This window comes from Girardinichthys multiradiatus, chromosome 6 (genome assembly GCF_021462225.1).
Source record: "Girardinichthys multiradiatus isolate DD_20200921_A chromosome 6, DD_fGirMul_XY1, whole genome shotgun sequence".
Taxonomy (NCBI): Eukaryota; Metazoa; Chordata; class Actinopteri; order Cyprinodontiformes; family Goodeidae; genus Girardinichthys; species Girardinichthys multiradiatus.
In genome coordinates, this window is record NC_061799.1 from 37,133,115 (window position 1) to 37,155,507 (window position 22,393).

At 36.9% G+C, this 22,393-nt stretch overlaps 1 protein-coding gene across 1 annotated transcript in view; it reads right to left on the reverse strand.

The window, feature by feature from the left end:
• Positions 1 to 13,582, reverse strand: part of LOC124870293 (zinc finger protein GLIS1) — a 62,316-nt gene extending 48,734 nt beyond the window's left edge. The window contains exon 1 of the mRNA XM_047368887.1: positions 13,488 to 13,582. The gene's annotated coding sequence lies outside the window, so the exon portion shown is untranslated. The remainder of the gene's footprint in view (positions 1 to 13,487) is intronic.
• Positions 13,583 to 22,393: the final 8,811 nt, after the last annotated feature.

A 22,393-nucleotide genomic window follows, 5' to 3' on the forward strand; every position in this document is an offset into this window, starting at 1 on the left:
TAAAATGTGACATTTCTTTAGTTTGTGTTTTTGAGCATATTTCTAAACAGTTAATTATGCATGATGGTGCTTACTGGAAAATGGGGAAAAAAGCAAATGGGCAAAAAAAATGTGCAAAGGCAGACTATGGATCAAGACAAATATGTTTAAAATGTCTTTATTTTACATGGCAGTTCCAGTGAGCAGAGCCTGAAGTTTCTGGAGGGCGCCAGGTGTGGATGAGATTCTGAAGGCTCTAAACATTATGGTGCGGATAGCCAGTTGACACGCCTCTTTAATGTCGCAAGGAGGACCGGGACAACACTTCTGGGGTAGTGGTCCAAATTTTTGGGAAAGGGGACCAAGGAGCGTCATATCGAGGGATCGCACTTCTTAGACTCCCTGGACACACTTACTCTGGGATGTTGGAGAGGAGGCTCCGGATGATAGTTAACCCTCGGATCCAGGAGGAGCAATATGGCTTCCCTGAGGATTTCTGAGAGGGTCGTGGGAAAGGGCTTCTCCAGTCTACATGTGTTTTGTGAATCTAGAGAAGGCCTATGACCATGTTTCCCAACGTATTTAGTAGGGTGATGCTGCAGGAGTATGGGGTATCTGGGTGGCTTTTAAGGGCTATCATAGTTCAATTATTATTATTTTTTTAATTAAGATGTCATTCCACTTGTGAGGTCTGCTGAAAAAAAAAATCAACTTACAATAATACAAAACAAATCATAAAATAAACCACACATCTGATCAGGTCTGCTCTGGGTTTCATACCTGCTTTTATACGGCACAGCGGAAACGTTTTAAACAACCCTCGTTATATTTTAACAAGCTGCTTTATATTTAGTTTCCAAAGAGCCAATTGATGTTCTTATCATCTTTGAAAGTTTTTCTAATGTTCTTTATAAATAGTATAATAAATAGTTCAAAACATATTAAATGTTTTACTCATTTGATGTCTAATCCTTGTACCTGTGCTAAAAGAAACTGTGCAACTGTAGGACAAAATAAGATGTGAGGCTTAAAAGCTATCTGCACAGTATCTGAGAAATATCTTTGAGAAATTTTAATACATCTACGAAAGTTCTAAGATAGGATCTCAGAAATCCATCATCCTTCAGCTGGATGTAAGCTTTCTGCTAAAAGCTCTATAGGTTGGTGCCTAAATACTGTTTTCCGTCTGTCAAACTGTTTTATTTCACATTTTCAAAGGCCCAACTAAAGTAATATAAAATGTGTCTAATCTGCACACAGCATGCACAAATTTGGTCCTAAAAATATCACCAGGATGTGTAAATGTCTTCCTCAAAAAGGACCCCCAGGTCCAAATATATCCTTTCAATATCCGTCCCAGTTTATCTGCTTGATCGTGTTTTTTCCACAGACATGTCACATGAAGAAGAAACAAATACTGCCATAATTATGAACTCTTTTATTTTAATTCATGCAAAAAGATCTCATAATTTGACCAAAGATAAATGAGGCTATCAATCGTCACTACCTGAGCGGATGTGCAAGGCCAAATATTTCCAAGCAGGTGTGGATCTGTCAGAAACTTTAGGAGCAGATGGCAGGAAATTCCCCTGGAATGAGTTGGGTTGGTCCAAACCACAAAAGAGAGCCTATGGACCAGATATAGCAGCAGCAGCAGCAGCAGCAGCAGCAGAGCCTATGGACTGGGTCTGAAACATGAACGGCTTCGCAGGGCATCTGTTAAATTTCTCCTCCAATGGATTTAAACTGGTTTGATAGACCCTGACTGCCTCTTTCCAAACATTTTTGGGTGGTATTTGGTGAGAGGAAACCTTGTGAGAACAGACTATGTTTTACATGTTGTGGTTTATTATTGCCGATGTTTGGTGAACCGTCAGCGTTTCAGCCGGTGGATCCATCAGCACATCGAGCAACAATTTCCAGCTCTCCTACACATGATATCATAGGAGCTAGTGGATAATGAACACAAGAAGGGGTCCTTGGAGAGCCTAGAATTTAAAGTTTGTTTTCCCTTTACAACATTGAATTATTAACATCATGATGAATACATCTATGCTGCCTGAATAAACAGCCGAATGTCATGATGTCACATTAAGGATAGCCTGTTTCTGGTTTATTTAACCCTGCAAAATACAATGAACTCTTTAATTGTTTCTATTGTGGCTTCTTTGTCGAGAAAAATACTTATTTTAGGTATTTTCAGTGGTTTTCTATAGTTTATTGAGAAATAAGCTCTGATGTTTTAGACGTGATGTATGAACCATTTAACCTCAGATTAAATATTATCAGAAATATGCTGAAAAATATGAACTACTTCCTGCAAGTTGGGGGTCAGTTCAAATTCAGTGCCATGAAAAAGTGTTTGCTCCCTTACAGATTTCTTCTTTTTGCTTTTTATTTTTTGTTGTGGTGCAGTTGGTAGCTATTCAATTCAATTCAATTCAGTTTTATTTATATAGCGCCAATTCACAACACATGTCGTCTCAAGGCACTTCACAAAAGTCAGGTACATTCATTCCAATTAATCCTAACAATTGAACAGTGCAGTCGGAGTTAGTTATTTATTCAAATTGGATAAAAAGTTTTTCTATCTAAGGAAACCCAGCAGATTGCATCGAGTCAAAGACTTGTAGCATTCCCTCCTCCTGGATGAGCATGTAGAGACAGTGGACAGTCACTGGCGTTGACTTTGCAGCAATCCCTCATACTGAGCATGCATGTAGCGACAGTGGAGAGAAAAAACTCCCTTTTAACAGGAAGAAACCTCCAGTAGAACCAGGCTCAGTGTGAGCGGCCATCTGCCACGACCGACTGGGGGTTTGAGAGAACAGAGCAGAGACACAAAGAGAACAAAGAAGCACTGATCCAGGAGTACTTTCTATGGGAAAGAAAAGTAAATGTTAATGGATGTAGCTCCTTTAGTCGTTTCACCTAGAAAGAAAGAACAGATAAACTCTGAGCCAGTTTTCAAGGTTAGAGTATTAAAGAGAGCACATATAATTAGTTACAGTAAAAACACTGTTGCCTTGCAGCAAGAAGGTCATCAGTTCAGCTCCCAGCCGGGGGTCTTTCTGCATGTTCTCCCCATGCCTGCATGGGATCTTTCCAGGTACTCCGCCTTCCTCCCACAGACCAAAAACGTGACTGTTAGGTTAATTGGTCTCTCTAAATTGCCCTTAGGTGTGAATGAATGTGTGCATGGTTGTTTGTCCTGTATGTCTCTGTGTTGCCCTGTGATGGACTGGCGACCTGTCCAGGGTGTACACCGCCTCTTGCCCGTAAACTGCTGGAGATAGGCTCCAGCTCCCCCGCGACCCTGTATGGAAGAAGGGGTCTAGAAAATGGATGGATGGCTTTTTTGTTGCATGTTAATGTTTCAAATTATCAAACACCGTATCGTGTTCGTGTCAGACGATAATTGAGTAACTACAAAAATAAAGTTTAGAAACCATGACTATTTTTATGGGAGGAAGGATGTTATACAAGCCAGCCTATCTGAAATCAAAATGGTCCCCCAAACCTAATAACTGGTTGAGCACCCCTTGGTGGCAGCAACTGCCATCAGTCATTTGTAATAACTGGCAATGTGTGTTTTACATCACCTAGGAGGAATATGCCCTTACTCCTCTTTGCAGAATTGTTTTAATTCAGCCATTTTTAATTCAGTTTTCAAGTAAGAACAGTCTGTTTAATGTCATGCAGCTGCGTCTGAATTGCTTTTAAGTCTGAACTTTGATTAGGCCACTCCGAAACCTTTACTTTGGCTTTTTTAAGCGATTCAGAGGCGGACTTGCTGGTGTGGTTTGGAACATTGTCCTGTTGCATAACCCATATCTGCTTGAGCTCAATCTGATGGCCAGATGTTCTCCTGCAGGATTTTCTGCTCGAGAGCAGGGATCCGCCTTTGAGATAGGCGGGGGTGCTCCATCATTCGAGGAAAGGTCAGGGTATAGTAGGTGCTGCTCTGTGGTCCCAACGTCTAATCTGGATGCCTCCTGAGCACCATCCTTTGAAGGTTTTCTGGGTCCATCCCACTAGGACGAGAGGCTGGTGCTGAACCAGAATACACTGTAGGGACTACATATCCCTTCTAGCCTGGAAACGTCTTGAAATCCCCCAAATTGACCTTTAACCACCCTCCGACCCAATCTCAGCTTAGATGACGAGGATGGACTGCGAAAATACTATTTTTGTATTTCAAGTTGAAGCAAAAAGGGTTCCCACTGGTGCCAAAGATCACTTCTGGCAGAAAATTATAGTTTTCTCTGAATGCCTGTGATACTGTTGGGGTCACATTTAAAATGTATGCAGGAGAAGGAGAGAAAAGAAAACATCAAAGAAAGTTACCTAAATTAAATAATACTGTGAAGGTGCTCTCGTTTCAGGATTTGCTCTGAACTTTACAGCAAGTATTCAAGCTAAACCCACATTCTGAACAACTATTCCTGCTCAGCATCAATTTAAACACACAGTTTTGTCCTAATTTTACCCCTTGTTATTTCAGTTAAACCTCTCTCTACAGCCTTTAAAATACACATTTTGATCTGTGATGTAAATCGGTTACCCTTCATTAAACGTATAAATGCTGTGCACCACTGTTCTGCTGATTCTGCAAGGCAGCGTCATTAGTCTTGACAGTTCAGTTTTTTATCATGTTTTACATGCTATGTTTATTATCCTTTTGTGTTAGTCTTAGAATGCTACCAGGAATAATTTTGAGGAAGAAATCCCTCAACACCAAATCTGGTCTTCTCGTTACTGTTAGTGTCCCAACATAAACTAAGGCAAAAAAAAAAATAGCACCATGCTGCTACTGACCATTACCTCATATCTTTAAAAGATTAACTTTAATTTAACCAAATAGTTTTTCCTGCTTGTTTTCGGGTTAGGGTTAGGTTAATCTACTTAATGGGGTATTTTGCCCTATAAGGTAGAGATTCAAACAGAAGTTGATATAATTTGAAAGATGGTTCAATATTTATGGTAAAGATGCATATTTAACAAATAAACTATGACATTTTATTTGCCCAATCTTCCAGTAATTTATAAAATTGTTTTTAACACTGAAGAAGCTGCACATATTTCTGGTTGGTACCATTGTGTGACAATAATCTGCTGTATTCTCAATGTGTCTGGATTAAGAAGTATCACTGAAACACAGAAGCCTTATCTTCCAAAACAAAACCTTTAGGTCCTTCAAAAATGTCACGCAACCCAAAGAACTGATTAGACCAAACTTGAGTTTTTGGGCCATAATTCCAAAATATACCTTTAGCACAAAAAACATTCAGTGGAACATGGTAGTGGCAGAATCATGCTGCGGTTATGTTTCTTCAGATAGAACCAGAGTTTTTGCCAAGGTGAATAAATCATGAACTGCTATACATAGCAGTCAGTTTTGACCCAAAACCTTCAGGTGTCTGCTTGAACAATGAAGATCAACAAAAGCATGATTTCAGCAGAAGAAAATTCCATATTTGGAATGGCCAGTCCAGAGTTCAGAACTAAGTATGACACAAATGCAATGGAGTCACCTAAAGTGGGCTGTGAACAAGAGATGTTCTCACAATATGATAGAGTTGGAGATCTCTTGCCAGATAGAGACAGCAAATTTAGCTAATTAAAGATCTGGGACACTGAGAGACTTACCAAAATAGACTCAATGCAACAGGGTAATTTGTTTTACATTTCCTCTTCTAACAGATGGTTGTTTTTTAGTTGTATTGCACAAAATAAAGATCAAAATATGTTCTTTTAAGTCTCAAAAACCCGGCTGTTTTAATAGAGCGTGTAAACACGTTTTAAATCAACTGTACAATCACTATTTCTTGAAAAATTGAGTATAGCAAGGCTTTAGATGTGAATGCCTTGCTACAGTGCACGTGATGCAAGGCAATTCACAGATTTATCTATTTAAACTTTATAAGAACTCTATAAGAATCTCCACATAGAATGAATAATACGATAATATTCTACTCTGTGTTTTTATTATTTTATATTAAGCAGAGAAAAGTAATTTACCCTGAACAAATGTTTTTTGTTTTTATCCATCCTGACCTATGAAATGCATCCAGATTTTTAGAATTATCCAATTTCTTACATTTCCATGTACTGGTGTATTCATATTCTCATTTATCTTCTTGACATCGGAAAATAAGAAACAGGATGATATTGGTGTCATCAATCTAACAATCTATTGTATGGTACAGTTAAGGGAACATGAGCTTAAAAAGATTTAAACCAGATGGGGGTTTTAGGCATATTTCATGACTGCCTTTTTTCATAGCCCTTCTAAATCAGGATTTTTTGTTTACTGCAGTTTTTGATCAAAGACTCTGTTTGGTCTGTTTACCTTGATGACTAATCAGTTGTTGGGGTGTAAGATTGAACATTGGATTTGGATGTTAATTAAATAAGAAAATTCTATTTCAATTTCCATTTTAAATCTGCATTTTAACATTTGTTTCTTTCATGCAATGGTTGTTAAGTAACATATGAAGCCTTCTTTTTGAGCAAAACTTAAAGCTTTTTTTGCCTTTCTTTTGACTTACTGTAAACGCCCTTGGATTTCCTTCTGTGTAAATTGTGATAAATAAATAAACTTGGCTTTCCTATGTCTTTTTATTAGGGGTGTAATCTCACATTATTTTATAATGTTAGAACGCAACTATTTTTCTTCTGAAAGTGTAGTTTGTCTTGTGAAATGCTATCCACTTGCTGCCAGCATGTGACTTTATGTAATTACATAAGTGGGAGCTATTATTATGGCCAAGGTGTCTACAACAGAGTTAGGCTTGACAACCTATTTCTATCTACTTTAAAGCATATCTATTTCAAAAAGTAAAAGAGGTAGAAGTTCTTGAGTTGCCATGCTAAGCTGGAGGGGTTGACTAATAAATATTCCTAGCTAACAAAATCTGGTTATATTTACATTACAGAACACCATGTTTAAAATTTTAACTTCAAAGGTTAAAGCAGTATTTTGGGTACTGAGCAAGAAAAAGAACCAGTAAATGAAAAGATAGAAATTATTTGTAAGTAGTGTGAGTCTCCAGCAACTGGCTAACTGTTAGCCGCTAAAATCTCTTAGCTACCACTGTTAAACCAAGGGCCATTTCACTGTTTTTTTAATAAGTCTGAGATGTATTTTAATTATCTCTAGTTTAACATCTAAAATACTATTCTAACTTGATTCTTTGCAAAACAGAGATTGTTTAAACACTAGAATGCAAGCACTAATTCAGTTTTTGTATTCTGACTGCCTTGGGATTCGTTAAATGCAACCATTAATGGAGCAGACAAATCTACACTGATTCCAGATTCTTTAAAACAGTGTCCCCCATTTATTTCGGCTTCAGACAACAATACTGAAGGGGATGTGGCAATTTCTCCTTGTTCTCCATGTAACAACCGTCTCCTTTATTCTCCGTATGTCTACACTAAGAAGCAGGATTTAAAAACATAATTATTTTCTTCCAAAACAATTGTGGGAAAATGTGTTATATTCTGGTAAAAACAAATTTGAACTTTTAGGCACAACTCCAAAAGATACATTTGGCCCAAAAACAACAAAGCAAATCACCAAAAGAACACCATATCCACAAAGAAACATGGTGGTGACATTATCATGCTGTGGGGTTATTTTTGTTGAGATGCAGCTAAACATTTGGCAAGGTGGATGACATGATGTCCTTTTCTAAATGTCACCTTTGACACTTTAGGTGTTTGCTTAAAACCTGAAGATGATTGACGATGAAGGAATGTTTACTTAGCAGCAAGTGATTGAGTCAAGTATAACTCCAAATAACCCAAAAACTGGATTCATGGGAGAAAAATTACAGTTTGGAATGGCTTAGTCCAGAATTAAATCTGACAGAAAATCTGTGGAGCTGTGAACAACAGATGTCCTCACAGTCCGATAAAATTTAGGAACCTATGCAAGGTAGAGTGTGTAATATTACCAACTTAAGATGTGAGACTCCTACCAAAAAAGGCTGAATGCTGAAACTGAATCAAAAGTTGCTTCAACAAAGTGCTAGTTCAAGTTTGTGCACACTCATGTAGTCAGGTGGTTGCGTGTTTTTTTGTTAAAGACATGTATGGACAGGAACTTGTGCCATCAGAGACTGAATTTGAAATGGTTACACTGAATCTGGATTTGCGCACTTTAAAAATTAAATGCTTTGGTTTGAAAACTAATTTAACTGAATTGAAAGTGAATTTAATGGTTTAAAACAGAATTAATTTGCTTTGAAAAGCTACTTTCACTTTCAGTTCTATATTTCAATCTCAGTTCCAAAGTTCACATTTTTGTGTCACACATCCAGTTCCTTGAGGAAACCCAGAGTAATCAAACACAGATTCATCGGTTTACGTTTCTCATCAGGGTAACCTTCCTTTTTGGTATTTTAAGCTGGAGCAGTGCAGCATACATGAGCTTAGCGGATGTCAATCACCAAGTCAAATGACCATCTATAAGAAGCGTTATGTAAACAAATGATGGACTAACTGTAACAATTATGTTACCTGTAGCTATTAGGTAAAGATGCCATATTAGCATTGTGTGCAGCCGGTTTTACATTGGTCTGTGTAGGTCTAGCAGCTGTGATAGCTTGAAACACAGAGGTGTGAAGCCGTAGAAATGGAGCTCGAAGTTTAATCCCGCTGTCTCCACTGTAAATAATTGCACATGGTTTTATTTACCCCTTTACATATTCCAGATGGCTGTTTTGTTATTTATTAATCAGCCTTTTAAAATGTTCAAAATAATTTTAGTGTTTATAGATAAAAAACACTGATGACAAATACCATTTGTTTACTTTATTTGTAAAATTTCTAACAACTTAAACATTAACATATTAACTCTCTGAACAAAGTTTAAATACATTTATTTGTAGAGCATAATACAATAGATATCATCTGATTGAATTAAATCTGGGTTTAACTTACACTTATTAGGGAAACCCAGCGGTAGTTTGAAAACGATGTGGTGGGAGTCAGCTGTTCTCTCCGGGTTTAGCGCGTCTCGACCGCCAGTCAGCTGACAGCTGGCAAGGGGAGCTGATCTTAGCGCAGCGGGAGCGGACATCTCCAAACACGTAAGAGCACAATTAAGCAATATCTTGATAAACCGATCAGATATATCAGATTTACACAACTACATTCTCATCTAAAAACAATGAAAAGGTTAATTTTGTTTCACAGAAAGCGCAATATATCCAACCTTATTTTCTGCTTTTCTCTCTCCTCTGCCATTACTACTTCGGTATGAACAATCTACTTCAACCCGTAATTAACCAAGGGATTGAGTGGGCTACGTAGGATACATCGGAACCATCTTTCAAATCTGGGGAAAAGGACACATTTGTCGGTGCATTTGAAGGAGCCTTCGAAGTTGAACAGCCTTCGCCGCCTCACCATAACGTAATAGGCCTACAAATGCCACCTTCAAAGGATGCAGCCACTGAATTTGGACAGCAATAGTGAATGACATCTGTGAATCAGTGAATCTAAGTTTGATTAATCTGTGGCTTTCCTCAAGGACCAGAATTTTGGAACTCAAAGTGAAAATAGTCAAACTGAATTTTCAATACAGCAAAATACACATTTAAAGCAAATGCATTCAGTTTGAAACTATTAAATTTAGTTTCAATTTAGTGAAATTCATTTTCAAACCAATGCATTTAATTTCAAATTACACAAATACTGATTCCGTCTGAGCAATTCAAATTCAAGTTTCTGATGGCACAAGTATCAGCTGAAATGTTTGTGATATATGTCACATAATACTGTATGTGGAAAATGTTTTTAAACAACTTATATGGTCTCATTGTAGGGGTGTTATTACAGGGGTGTTTTCACTTTAAAGAGCCACTGTATATTTAAACATTAAAAACATTACGCCCCCTATTTTATCCCACTTTTGTATTCCAAATTTTTATAAAAGGAATTGAGCAACTTTTACACAAAAGTTGGACCCTGCCACTGATTTTGGATTCAAATCTGAACCCAGGAGGATAGATTCACAGAAACAAATGTGGTAAATATATTAGTTCTTCATTCATCTTTTCTAAGAATTCTACAAAACACATCAACTGGGGGTAAAATACCCCACATATGTTTACCACTAATTTACCGCATTGCACAAAAGAAAACAAACGTTCCTGGACTCAGTGATTTACCAAGTAAAAACAATTTATAAAAGCCCTGGTTTTCAGCTATAATGCACCCCAGAAACGATGTTGAAACAGTTACCTCTGACACTGGCAGCGGGTCATATTACCCAGCTGTGTCACCCTTGGGTGTTGCAAAAGAGCAGGCACTTCTAGCCAGGAATAATATTTCTGCACCAAACCAAAATGAGCTCTGCCTATGGCCAATCACTGTCAATGTCCAGCTAAGGAAAACATGTGACAAACCATTTCATCGGTGTGGTGTGGAAACAGAATAACGGTCATAAAACATCCGTTCAAACTAGGAAGACAAAAAAATGTGACAAATTCAGACTTCAGGCTGTTTTTTGTCATGGTCACAAATATTTATATGAGCCAGCAAATCCTTTTTTTGCCTAGAAGTGATGAATACCATATGATCAGAGTTGTTTCTCTGTGGCTTTGAAACCTTAAATAAATGCATTAGGTCATGCTGTGCTATGTAATGTAAACACAAGTATTAAACGCAGCTTAGTAACGAAACTGTGACAATAAATTAACTCTCCACAAATGGGAATACCAATAATGAGTTTTTTCATTTACGTGTTGTTAAGACTAAAGAAATGTACAAAATAATATAAAAGAAAAATGTTAATTTGAAGGTTTTTTATGACAGAAATGTCCTAAATTTGGCGTATCACTACTATAATATGGTCATATCTGTGTATTGGCCTTATAAAGTCTAAACAGCGGTAAAGAAAACTTGCTGAATTTTAACCGGTTCTGAAGACCCGATTCAAGGATAAGCTTGACAGAAGATTTCCATTACCAAAGGGGTCAACAGCTCCATGGATTGTCAGCTCTGAACAGGATCCAGTAACCTCTGCTTCTGCTTGTTTTGCCATGGTGTTAACTAATTGCCTCCACCACACCAGTTTTGTACTTTAAATCAGACTCAAATGTTAATGTTTTTTTGTGGTTTAGCCTTGATCCTCCATTTCAGCCTCTGCTCTGAGGACCTTGCTCTATGATAAAAGGCTGTTCAGCTAATAAGTGAATAGAAAAAAAATTGCTTTGAAACTTTAAAGAGTTTTGTCATTGCAGACACGTTAGAGTAATTTTATTAGGTTATAAAATGAACAGGGTACACCACATTGAATAGTTTTATTAAAGCTATGCAATGGTAAGTGTGTGTTTTTACACGCCCCAGGTAAGAGATAGGATTTAAATACCGTGTTGCTTACCCTCTACCAGGAGATATATGGTACCATATATACCATATATATGATATATGGTATATATGGTACGTTTGCAAACAGTGAATGCAACAAAATATTATGTTAAGTCTATGTCACACATCCTTATTCAGGATACAGTAATCTAGCCATGTGTCGGTTACCAGTATCGACATATACCAAGGTTTTAAAAAGTTATAATTTTAAAAGTGCTAAAGTGTTCAGTTAGACTGTTCCTTTGGTCAAAGTCATTTTGATGAGATGCCAAAGAAAGTAACTGGTGTTTTCTCTGTGCTGAGAACTGCAGACATAATGCAGGTATATACAAGTATGGTATTTTGCAAAATAAGCGTGCCTACTTGACAACTGCTGGTAATTTATTTTTTTGCTTTATTTTACATAAATCTATGCAACAAAATCTAAATAACATAAGTCTTACAGATAACATTATTAGAACTGTAAGGATGGTATGTTTCTTCTTGAATTGTTTAATATGTGTATTGTTTTTGTCAATTTTACTTATTTATGTGTAAGTCATAACTGCTGATTTGTAAAGTTATAACAAAGTGATAACTTTATACCTTCCAATTTGTTATTTACATGTATCTATATCTACATGTTCAAAATCAACAAACAATGAAACGTTTAAATACTTCTGCGAAAATAATATTTATGTGAACATAGTGCTTCCTGAATGGAGGGAACCTTGCTCCATCTATAGACATTATGGTCTAGATGAAGACATTTATTTATCACTCATATTTAGGAAACAGTTCCTGTATGGCTTTATATCACAGGTTCATAAGAACCTGTCTTATGTTATTGAGCTTAGTTAAATTATTATTTCCCCTTTTCTAAATAATGAAATCAAAGGTAAAAATGGCATTAGAGTTCAACTTTAAAAATATCTCCATAATACACACATCGTTCCAGATCAAGTCAAAATTGAGGTCTGCAGTACTGGTTATAATATGGCATTTTGTTAAAGCATGGGTTATCTTTGCACTACTCAGGTTGATCCATTTGTGTTGCAACCCAAAAACACGTCATTTACATTTACAAAGCCGTGTATTAGAAAAACAATCCACTTCATCTGAAATGCTTTTGTTATTCTCATTTCCTGGCATGAAGCTGAAGCGAACATACAGAAGATCTGCCAATCCAAACAAATATTTCAGGTCGACACAAATCTTGGCTTGCTGCTGTTTCCCGGTTGCGCTGCGCTCCAGCTGAGCACTTGACCAAACAATTTGAGCATCTGGAGAAATAAATGTCCAGTCACTGGTATTGATCAACAACCCCAATCAGCCTCTCAAAGGTATATTAGGTATGGGCTTTTACAAACACTATAAATTTTGTTTATTACTATTTTTTATAGCCACGTGTTTAAGATAATATAAAGCAGATAATAAAATCCAGTGATTTACCCCTGGCTGCACACACCTCTGTGACAAGGCATTGCAATCATAAACCATAATCCCTCTGCACAAACTTCATGCCAGTGATATCATGAAACTAATGATTAAAACAATCCTCCTCATCTGTTGGACTTTCAGTAAGCCAGATTTCCACCCCCTGCACAGGACTTTTCATTCCAGCTACATTACATAAATCAGTGAACTGCAGAGGAGTGGAAAGGAAGAGTCCCATAAGTAATAAGAAGAGGGGGAGAAAATATCACAACGAAGCCATTTGGGGATGATCTCACCACAGTGTAGGCTATAGCACCCATTCTATTAATTTCACAAAACGTTGTTGCACAATCCAAACAAGTTGTTGTGTCATCACATGGAAGTAAATTCAGACCTGAAAACTAATTTTCCTAACCACACTGTGGAAGTATTTTCTTCTGTCCTGGGAAGATCTTTCCTCAGTAATCATAAAACAGACATACTTTAACAGAACGTTGCTTCAGCCTTTACCTGGAGCCTATTTAGAGAAAGCGATGCATCCTATTTTAGCACCATTCCTGCGGTCATATAAAGTCCCATTATCACCATAAAAGTATTCTTCAAACATAACTCCCGATAATACAGCATAAACATTGTGTCTACCGTCGCATTAAAATGCCGGCACGGTGAGTAGAAACAACAGTAAAACACATTAGGAGAGCTCCTCTTACCGTATCACGTCCAGGAATTCAGCGTCGTTATAGGTGTCGTTCTCGCGCTGGCTGCACGCGGACTGTAGTCCCGTCACTGCGGCGCGCTCCCCTCGCGTGCTGCATCTGCTTTGTTGCGCGCGCACACGCACGAGCCCCCCTAAACCCCCCTACCTCACCCCCACCCTGACGTGTTTCTAGTAATAATACTGCATCATTAAATGTCGCCGGTATCACAATAGCCCTGTCATTTATTAAAGAGTCCATTGTTTAAAATGTAGGTTAAAACAATAAAAAAAACCAGCAGCTTAGAAATTTGGTTAAAGAAAACTAGGTCACTGTTAATTTTATGATTTTATTAGACTGACTAGTACACTCTAAGAATGGATACAAATTAGTTTAGGCAGGTCATTTCGAAAAGTGAAGTCCAGCAAGGGTCAGCTGTCAAAATTAAAGTATTTTGTGAAATTTTCTGAGAAACTGAATTTTGGGTTTTCATCACCTGAAAGCCACAATCATCCCAATTAGCAGAAATAAATGCTCTAAATATATGACACCATGCAACTAATTTATAAAAAAATGTGTTTTACTTTCTAAATGTAGTACTGATTAAAACCAACTGTTTGATTATATATATATATTTTTTTTTAGATGTGGACTGATTTTGAATTAGTTCTCACAGTTTATGACACTGGACAAAAATAAATCAGATTTTGCGCTTTCAGTTTAGTATAAACAGTATGGTAATTAATTTCCTCAGTTCACGAAACTCTATACAAAGATTTACAGTCTTGTTGTTTGGTGAAAAACAAATTCATAGACATGTATTTTTCTCATTTGAGGAAACTTCACAGCAGTACGATCTGTTTCAGGGTTCCTACATATTTTATGTAGAAATTCCATAATTTTGCAGATTCAGATTTCCATAGTCCTTAGTGCATTTTTGAGCTCAGGCTTTTAATATGAATCATACTAAGAAAAATAACGTATGTGCTCTGAATTTGTGATCCATTACTGAGCAAAAACGTAAAACAGTAATGCAAATGACCGACAATACTAGCCGCCAGTGCAGCTGTTGGTTGTCATGGATACTCAGGTTGCAGTCTGGTGGATAGATATTGCAGGCCAAATAGTTACCAACAACACCACTGACACTGACTGTGTAAATTTTGACCGAAGACCTTGTTAGTTATTGAATAATATTAGAGGTTGCATATTGGTAAATCTGTTTGGATTGTTTGTGATGACAATTGTTATGATCCTGGTTTGTTAGGTTTTGATTTTGATTTGTTTGTGTTTTTACCATTTCCTTGTTCATTTTATGTTCTTTAGTTTGTGCCTTCTTCCTTGTTCTTTATTATTAGATAGATTTTGCCTTTTTCCTTTGTGTTTAGCTTCCTAATTTATTCAAATTTTCTTTGTACATTTCGATTTATTTACTGTTGGATTTGGTTTTCTTGTGTCTCTGTCCAGCTTCTTCAAGTTAATTAGTCTCCCTCCTTCAGCTCCCTGCGTTCAATCTGCCTCAGCTGTTCTATATTTTCCCCCTATTACTCACACCTGCATTCAATGTCATTCTCCACTCATCCCTCAGTATTTAGCCTCACTGGTTCTTATTGTTTCATCCTCCCGTTATTTTCCCATGACTCTTTCTGTGACTCTAACCACGCTCTGTGTTCTGTCCTCTTAGTGTTCTTGTAAGTGTTTTGCCTTTATTATTAAATCCATAATGTCCACCGCTTGTTCTTGTCTGTGCCTACGTCCTTTACCTAACTCAAGCAACATCACAGCATGAGCAACTCAATGAATATAGGAGTGTAGATGTAATGAAGATGACTCAATGAAGAGCAGACTGAGCATTAGAATGGTAAAAAATGGGGCAATTATGTGAATTTGAATCTGGAATGATTGTTGTTGGTGTCAGACGCTGTTCTGAGTATTTGAGAAACTTATTGATGAGCTGGGATTTATACTGAAAATCATCTTAAGGAATGTTTCCTGAAAAAGAGAAAATACCCAGTGAGCATCAGTGTTGTGGATAAAAATGAGATCAGAGAAGAATAGCATATGCGTGGATTTGTGATCCATAGCTGGGCAAAAACCTAAAGCGGTGAATGTAGTGAACGGGACTCCCGACACCATTGGCTAGGACAGCAGTTGGTTTGTCAAGGATACTCACACTGGGTCGAGATGGCAGAAAGGCCGTAATAAACTGAAGCAAACGCATGCAGAATATCATTTTTGAATGAACAGCACCTTTAACTCAGAAGCAGAAGCACTACAGCAGCAGAAGACCATGCCAGATACCACTTCTCTCTGCTTAGGGCAGAAAACTGAGGCTGCGGTTCACACAGACTCTACCAAATTGGACAATGAGAGATTACAAAAACATTACCTGGTCCAATGAATCTTGATTTCAGCAACCCAGTTCAGTGTGGGGCCAGAAATTGGGTTTAAACAACACGACAGCATGGATCGAACGTATTAACGGTTTAGACTGGTGGTGGTGGTGATGGTTTAATGGTGGGTGGGAAATGTTTTTTTCCACCTTTTTGAAGATCCTTCAAACACCACAACCTACATGAGTATTGCTGCTGACCATGTCTATCATGTTATCACCATTGTGTACCCACAAAGTATAAATCCTCTTCTACTGCTTTTGTGAACATAAAAGGACTTTACTGTTTTCCAATGGCCTCAATTAGAGCGTCTTTGGGATCTGTTGCAACAAGTGATTTGCATCATTTATTTGCAGCAACAGTGTCATGCTATTATGTCAAAATGAACCAAATTCTCTAAGAAATGCTTTGGACAGCTTGTTCAATCCATGCCAAGAATAATTAAGGCAGTTCTGAAGGCAAAAGCGGAACCAGCCCAGTACTAGCAAGTTGTAACGTGGCTGGTGAGTGTAAATTAAAACCTCATTCAGCCTATGTGACTGTTGGGCATTTTAGAAGCACATACACGACACGGATGGCCTACATGAGGTTTTATGGCTGTTTTTCCACTACAGTTTACTAGTATTCCTATGTAATAACTGACAATTTACATGGATTGCGTTCACATGGTTCCTCTTCACTTCATGGTATTTTTATTTCCAGTGGTTTCCCTGCAATTTTATCTCATTATGCTTGAGGTCCTCAGTACTGACCTCACACTGACCACGTTCTGGTTTCTGGTCTGCACAGTTTCCAATGGTATATCTCTCTCATCATCAGCTCTGTATAATTCGTAATGGGCTGAAACTTAATGACACACTTTACCCCCCTATTACTGCCAGCCCTGACATTCAGATTGTAAAGGGCTTTTATTGCTCCAACGTTCTAAATAATCACAATCAAAGGTTTGACACAGCGTACAAAGGGCTGTAAAACATCCTGCTCCTCCTTTCTGCTGTGAAGAATACACAAAGGAGGGAAACAATACGAAACGTTTCATTTGGGTACATCACAGCACAGTGAAACCTGCAAGTCAGAGTTATATTTCTGAGTCCCGAGATGATGCTCAGAGCTGTAAACAGGTCCTCTGAGATGCTGCTGCTCAAAACAAAACCAGATGGGCAAAAACAATTCACAAAAGAACATATTCTCCAGGAACAATTGGGACATAGGGGTTTCTCCTCTAACTAGATACAGAAAACAGCTGGTATCAGTCTGTTTTATTTGCAGCCCTTTCTCCCTAAAGTGGCAAAGTGAAAATCTAAGCAAGGGGTCACACGAATATTTAATCTAAAAACGACACACCTCCTCCTGTGAACTGCAGCTTATTTTCATCTTTAATGGACCAAAAGCCAAACTGGAAAGCATTTCTTGATGTTGCAATTGGCAGAATGTTTTTCTCTTCTTTATGTATTTATATGAGCTTTTTGTAGTTACATAAAAGCCAGGAAATAAAAGATTAACCTTTTTTAAGAGGCAATTTAAATGAGGTCATAGAAATAGTTTGATATTGACTTTAATCTGTTCAGGCTGTGAAAAACATTTTGACTTATCATGGAGAAATTATCTAATGATGGTTGGGCAAGAATAAAAAGTCATAAAGGGTGTGACCACTGCAACTTTTTATTAACATCCACCTGCATGGATCACCTGAATGTCTCAACTTTATTTATATAGCACTCTCTGACAAACACATTGAACCAGAAAGTGCTGCATAGGAAGAACAATAATAATAATATAAGAGTAATATTTGCCGAGTAACATAACATATATTGGTAAAATCCACTCTCTGTGGCTACTTTATTGGGTATAATTTCCTAGTACCAGGTTGGACCCATGTTGTCTTAAAACTGTCTTTGAGGGATACATCCAGCAAGGTGTGGGAAACTTTCCTCAGAGATTTGGTCTAGTTGTTGTAGATTTGTGGCTGCACATCCATGATGGGAATCCCCCATTCCTCCACATCCCAAAGGAGCTTTATCAGATTGAGATTTGGGGACCATAGAGACCATTAGAGCACAGTGAACTCATTTTCAAGGTTAAGGAACAAGTTTGATATGATTTGACCTATGTGGCCATCAGAGGATGGGTTCACTGTGGTCATAAAGGGATGGACAAGGTCACCGACTATCCTCGGGTAGGTTGTGATGTTTAAACGCTACTCAGTTGGTACAAAGGTGTGCCACCCCTCACACCACAGCAGCCATCACAAGCTAAGTGATGGCAGTCCTAGCCATGATAGGTTGTTTCCTATCTATCACGTCGAAGCAGTCTCCCCATTCTCTTCTGACATCATCAGAGTATTTTCAACCACACAACTGTTACTGATTGCTTATTGTTGTGACAAACATATTTGAAAAGGAGTGGGTGGAAGTACAAAGTTCTTTAATCCCAACCAAAACGTACTGATTATAAGTTGTTCTGATTCTTTTTCTAAATTATACAATATTAGTTTGAATGATAGGCACTTGCGTCTTCTTAAATATTATGCAAGTCTCCATGCAATTATTAAGTATGCTTTAGATACAGTTTCTCACCTAATGGGTCTCTTTATTTTCATGACTGTTTACATTGTAGATTCTCCCCAATGGCAACACAACTGAATGGACACACATGGGAATATATAGTAAACAAAAAGTGTGAAATTACTTTAAACATTTTTATATTTTAGATTCTTCAAAATAGCTACCCTTTGCTTTGATTACTGCTTTGCTCTCTTGGCATTCTCTCCATGAGCCTTGTAATGTGGTCACCTGAAATGGTTTTCCAAAGAGGTTTGAAAGAACTTCCCAGATGTTCATTGAGAGACGGCCAAAGGTTAATATTTCAGTTATCACTGCAAAGGGTGGCTACTTTAAGGAATCTAAAATAACATATTTAAAGTATTTATTCTTGAAAAATAAACTGTATGTTTCACAAAATTTTGTTGATTATTCCTTTCAAAACAGATCAAGGTAAAAATGAAACCTCAATAAAAGACAGAAAAAACAAAATTATTTATTCTTTCCTGGTAACACTGAATATCCCAAATATATAATATTTGTGCGTATTTTTAAGTGTCCCTTGATACTTTTACAAAACATTTCAGCATCATCCCTTTTGTTTTACTGTTAAAATACCTGTATTTACAGGTCTGATTAAATAACCATCTTTCTGCAACTATCACCCTTCAGCAGCAACAGTGAAGGCATCATTCTCATGCAGTATGAGTATAAAGTAATTTTAAAAACTGCACATAAAGATCATTTATGATTTTTGCAATGTGTTGCTGAGCTTCCGGGTCTTGCAAATGTTTAGAAACATGCTAGGCGATTAAACACGCCAGTTGTTATCTTTTCCTTTTTTTTTTTTGTAAACTATGGAATTTATTTTTTGAGTCAACACTTCCCTCTCCTGGCTTTCTGCAGTAGCACATGACCAACTTTCTAGGTTGGGTTTATTTTAAATGTTATTTTTATTATTATTACTTATAATTGTCACTATGCATTGTTTCTATGTAATTTGGTGCCTAGTATAGCCAAAGTTTTTAAAATATTCCAAGATTGTCTCCTTTACTTCAAAATAATGGAATAAAAGTTTTAGATTTTATGTAGGTCAAATTTAAGATTAATAATAATACAGACACAATTAATTCAACTGTTGCTTAGAAGGACCAACAATTAAAATATATGTTTAATCTTATATATGTAGGAGGTCACAATAGGCATTTTATTACCTATAATACCCTATTAAGACAGTGTCTCGCCCACGGCCAAAATTGAATAGATTAAAAAATAATCTAAAACGAGGAAATCAGGAAAATCTAATAAAAATAAAACACAACTCAGACTAAAAAGAAAATTAAAACAATTAAATGTGGCTTAATGAACATAAGATCTCTCTCTTCAAAGACATTGCTAGTTAGTGACCTGATTTGTGACAATCAGATTGATTTATTTTGCCTCACAGAAACCTGGCTGCAGCAAGAGGATTATGTTACTATAAATGAGTCAACTCCTACTAATTATTAAAATTTTCACATTCCTCAAAATACTGGGTGAGGAGGAGGAGTAGCAACCATCTTTCAGTCCGATTTATTGTCTAGTCCCAGACCAATCAATAGCTACAACTCTTTTGAATATTTAATCCTTAGTTTTCCTCATCCAAATTGCAAAGCACTAAAACCACTTGTTTGTTGTTTTGTACCGTCCACCAGGCCCTTACTCTCAATTTTTAGATCAGTTTTCAGACCTTTTATCTGATTTAGTGTTAAATACAGATAAGGTTATTATAGTGGGGGATTTTAACATTCATGTTGACACTGAAAATGATAGCTTAAATATAGCCTTTGTTGCTATCTTAGACTCAATTGGCTTTGCTCAAAACATTAACAAACCTACCCACCTTTGTCTTCATTCTCTAGACCTTGTGCTGACATTTGGCATTGAGTGTAAAGACATAACAATATTCTCTCATAACCCTGTCCTGTCTGACCATTTTTTAATAACCTTTGAGTTTAATTTAACTGAGTACTCCACACCTGAAAGAACATTTTTATTATAGTAGATCATTATCAGACAATGCTGTAACAACCTTTAAAGAATCTGTTCCACTTTTGATTTTTTTCATTATCACAGAAAAACACAGTGGAGGGCAATAATTTTGTTTCTTCCCCTTCACAAATTGATTCTCTTGTTCATTGTGTTCCTTCCTCATTGCGTGGTGCATTAGACAATGCAGCACCTCTGAAAAAGAAGGTAATTATTTATAGGAAGCTGGTTCCCTGATTTAATTCAGAGCTGCGTATTTTAAATCACAATGTTAGAAAATTGGAGAGAAAATGGCGCTCTACACACCTAGAGGATTCGTACTTAATCTGGAAAAATAGCCTACTGTTAAAAAGACACTTCACCAAGTTAGAACAGATTATTTCTCATCATTAATAGAAGAGAACAAGAATAATCCTAGGTTTCTCTTTAGTACAGTTGCTAAACTTACACAGAGTCATAGCTCTGTTGAACCATCCATTCCCTTAGCTCTCAGCAGTCATGACTTTATGGGATTCTTCTTAAATAAAATTGATACTATTAAAAATAAAATATTTGACATACTCCAGAAGATGATTACTTCATCCTCAGCAAGTGAGACAACATTGGAAGTAACTGCAGAACCTGATTTGTGTTTGGACTGTTTTGATCCTGTGGAGCTTCCTGAGTTATCAGAAATATTAGCTTCATCTAAACCTTCAACTTGTATGTTAGACCCAATCCCAACCAAATTATTTAAGGAAGTGTTCCCTCTGATTACCAGCCCCATTTTAGATATGATTAATCTATCTTTAGTAAATGGATATGTACCACAAGCTTTTAAAGTAGCTGTAATTAAACCTTTGCTTAAGAAAACTTCGCTTGATCGAGATGACTTAATAAATTACAGACCTATATCCAATCTTCCATTCTTAACTATAATTCTTGAGAAAATGGTTGCTAATCAAATGTGTGAACATTTACACAGCAATGACCTGTTTGAAGAGTTTCAGTCAGGTTTCAGAGCTCATCATAGCACTGAAACAGCTCTGCTGAAAGTCACTAATGATATTCTTATGGCCTCAGATAATGGACTTGTGTCTGTTCTGGTTCTGTTAGATCTCAGTGCTGCATTTGATACAGTCGACCATAATATTATCTTAAAAAGGCTGGAATATACTGTAGGGATCAGGAGAACAGCGCTAGGCTGGTTTAAATCTTATTTGTCTGACAGATTCCAGTTTGTTCATGTAAATGATAAATCATCTTTAAACTCCAGGGTTAATTGTGGAGTACCACAGGGTTCAGTACTTGGACCAATTCTCTTTACTATATATATGCTTCCAATAGGTGAAATTATCAGACACTATAGGATAAACTTTCACTGTTACGCTGATGATGCTCAGCTTTACTTATCCATAAATCCTGATGAGCCCAACCAGTTACTACAAGCATGTCTTGAAGACATAAAAACTTGGATGACTTTAAATTTTCTGCTTCTAAATTTAGACAAGACAGAAGTTGTCGTCTTTGGACCAGAATCTTTAAAAAAGAAACTGCTTAGTCAATCACTTAACCTGGATGGCATTAAATTGACCTCCGATAATAAAGTAAAAAACCTTGGTGTTATTTTTGACCAGGACATGTCATTTAAATTCCATATTAAACAGGTTTCTAGGATTTCCTTCTTTCATTTCCAGAACATTGCCAAAATTAGAAATATCCTAACCAGGAGTGATGCTGAAAAACTAGTCCATGCATTTGTTACTTCAAGGCTGGACTATTGTAATTCATTACTATCAGGATGTCCACAAAATGCAGTTAAAAGCCTTCAGCTGATTCAAAATGCTGCAGCAAGAGTTTTGATGAAAATTAAAAAGAGAGATCATATTTCTCCTATTTTAGCGTCCCTTCATTGGCTCCCTGTTAAATCCAGAATAGAATTTTAAATTCTCCTCCTCACATATAAAGCCCTTAATGATCT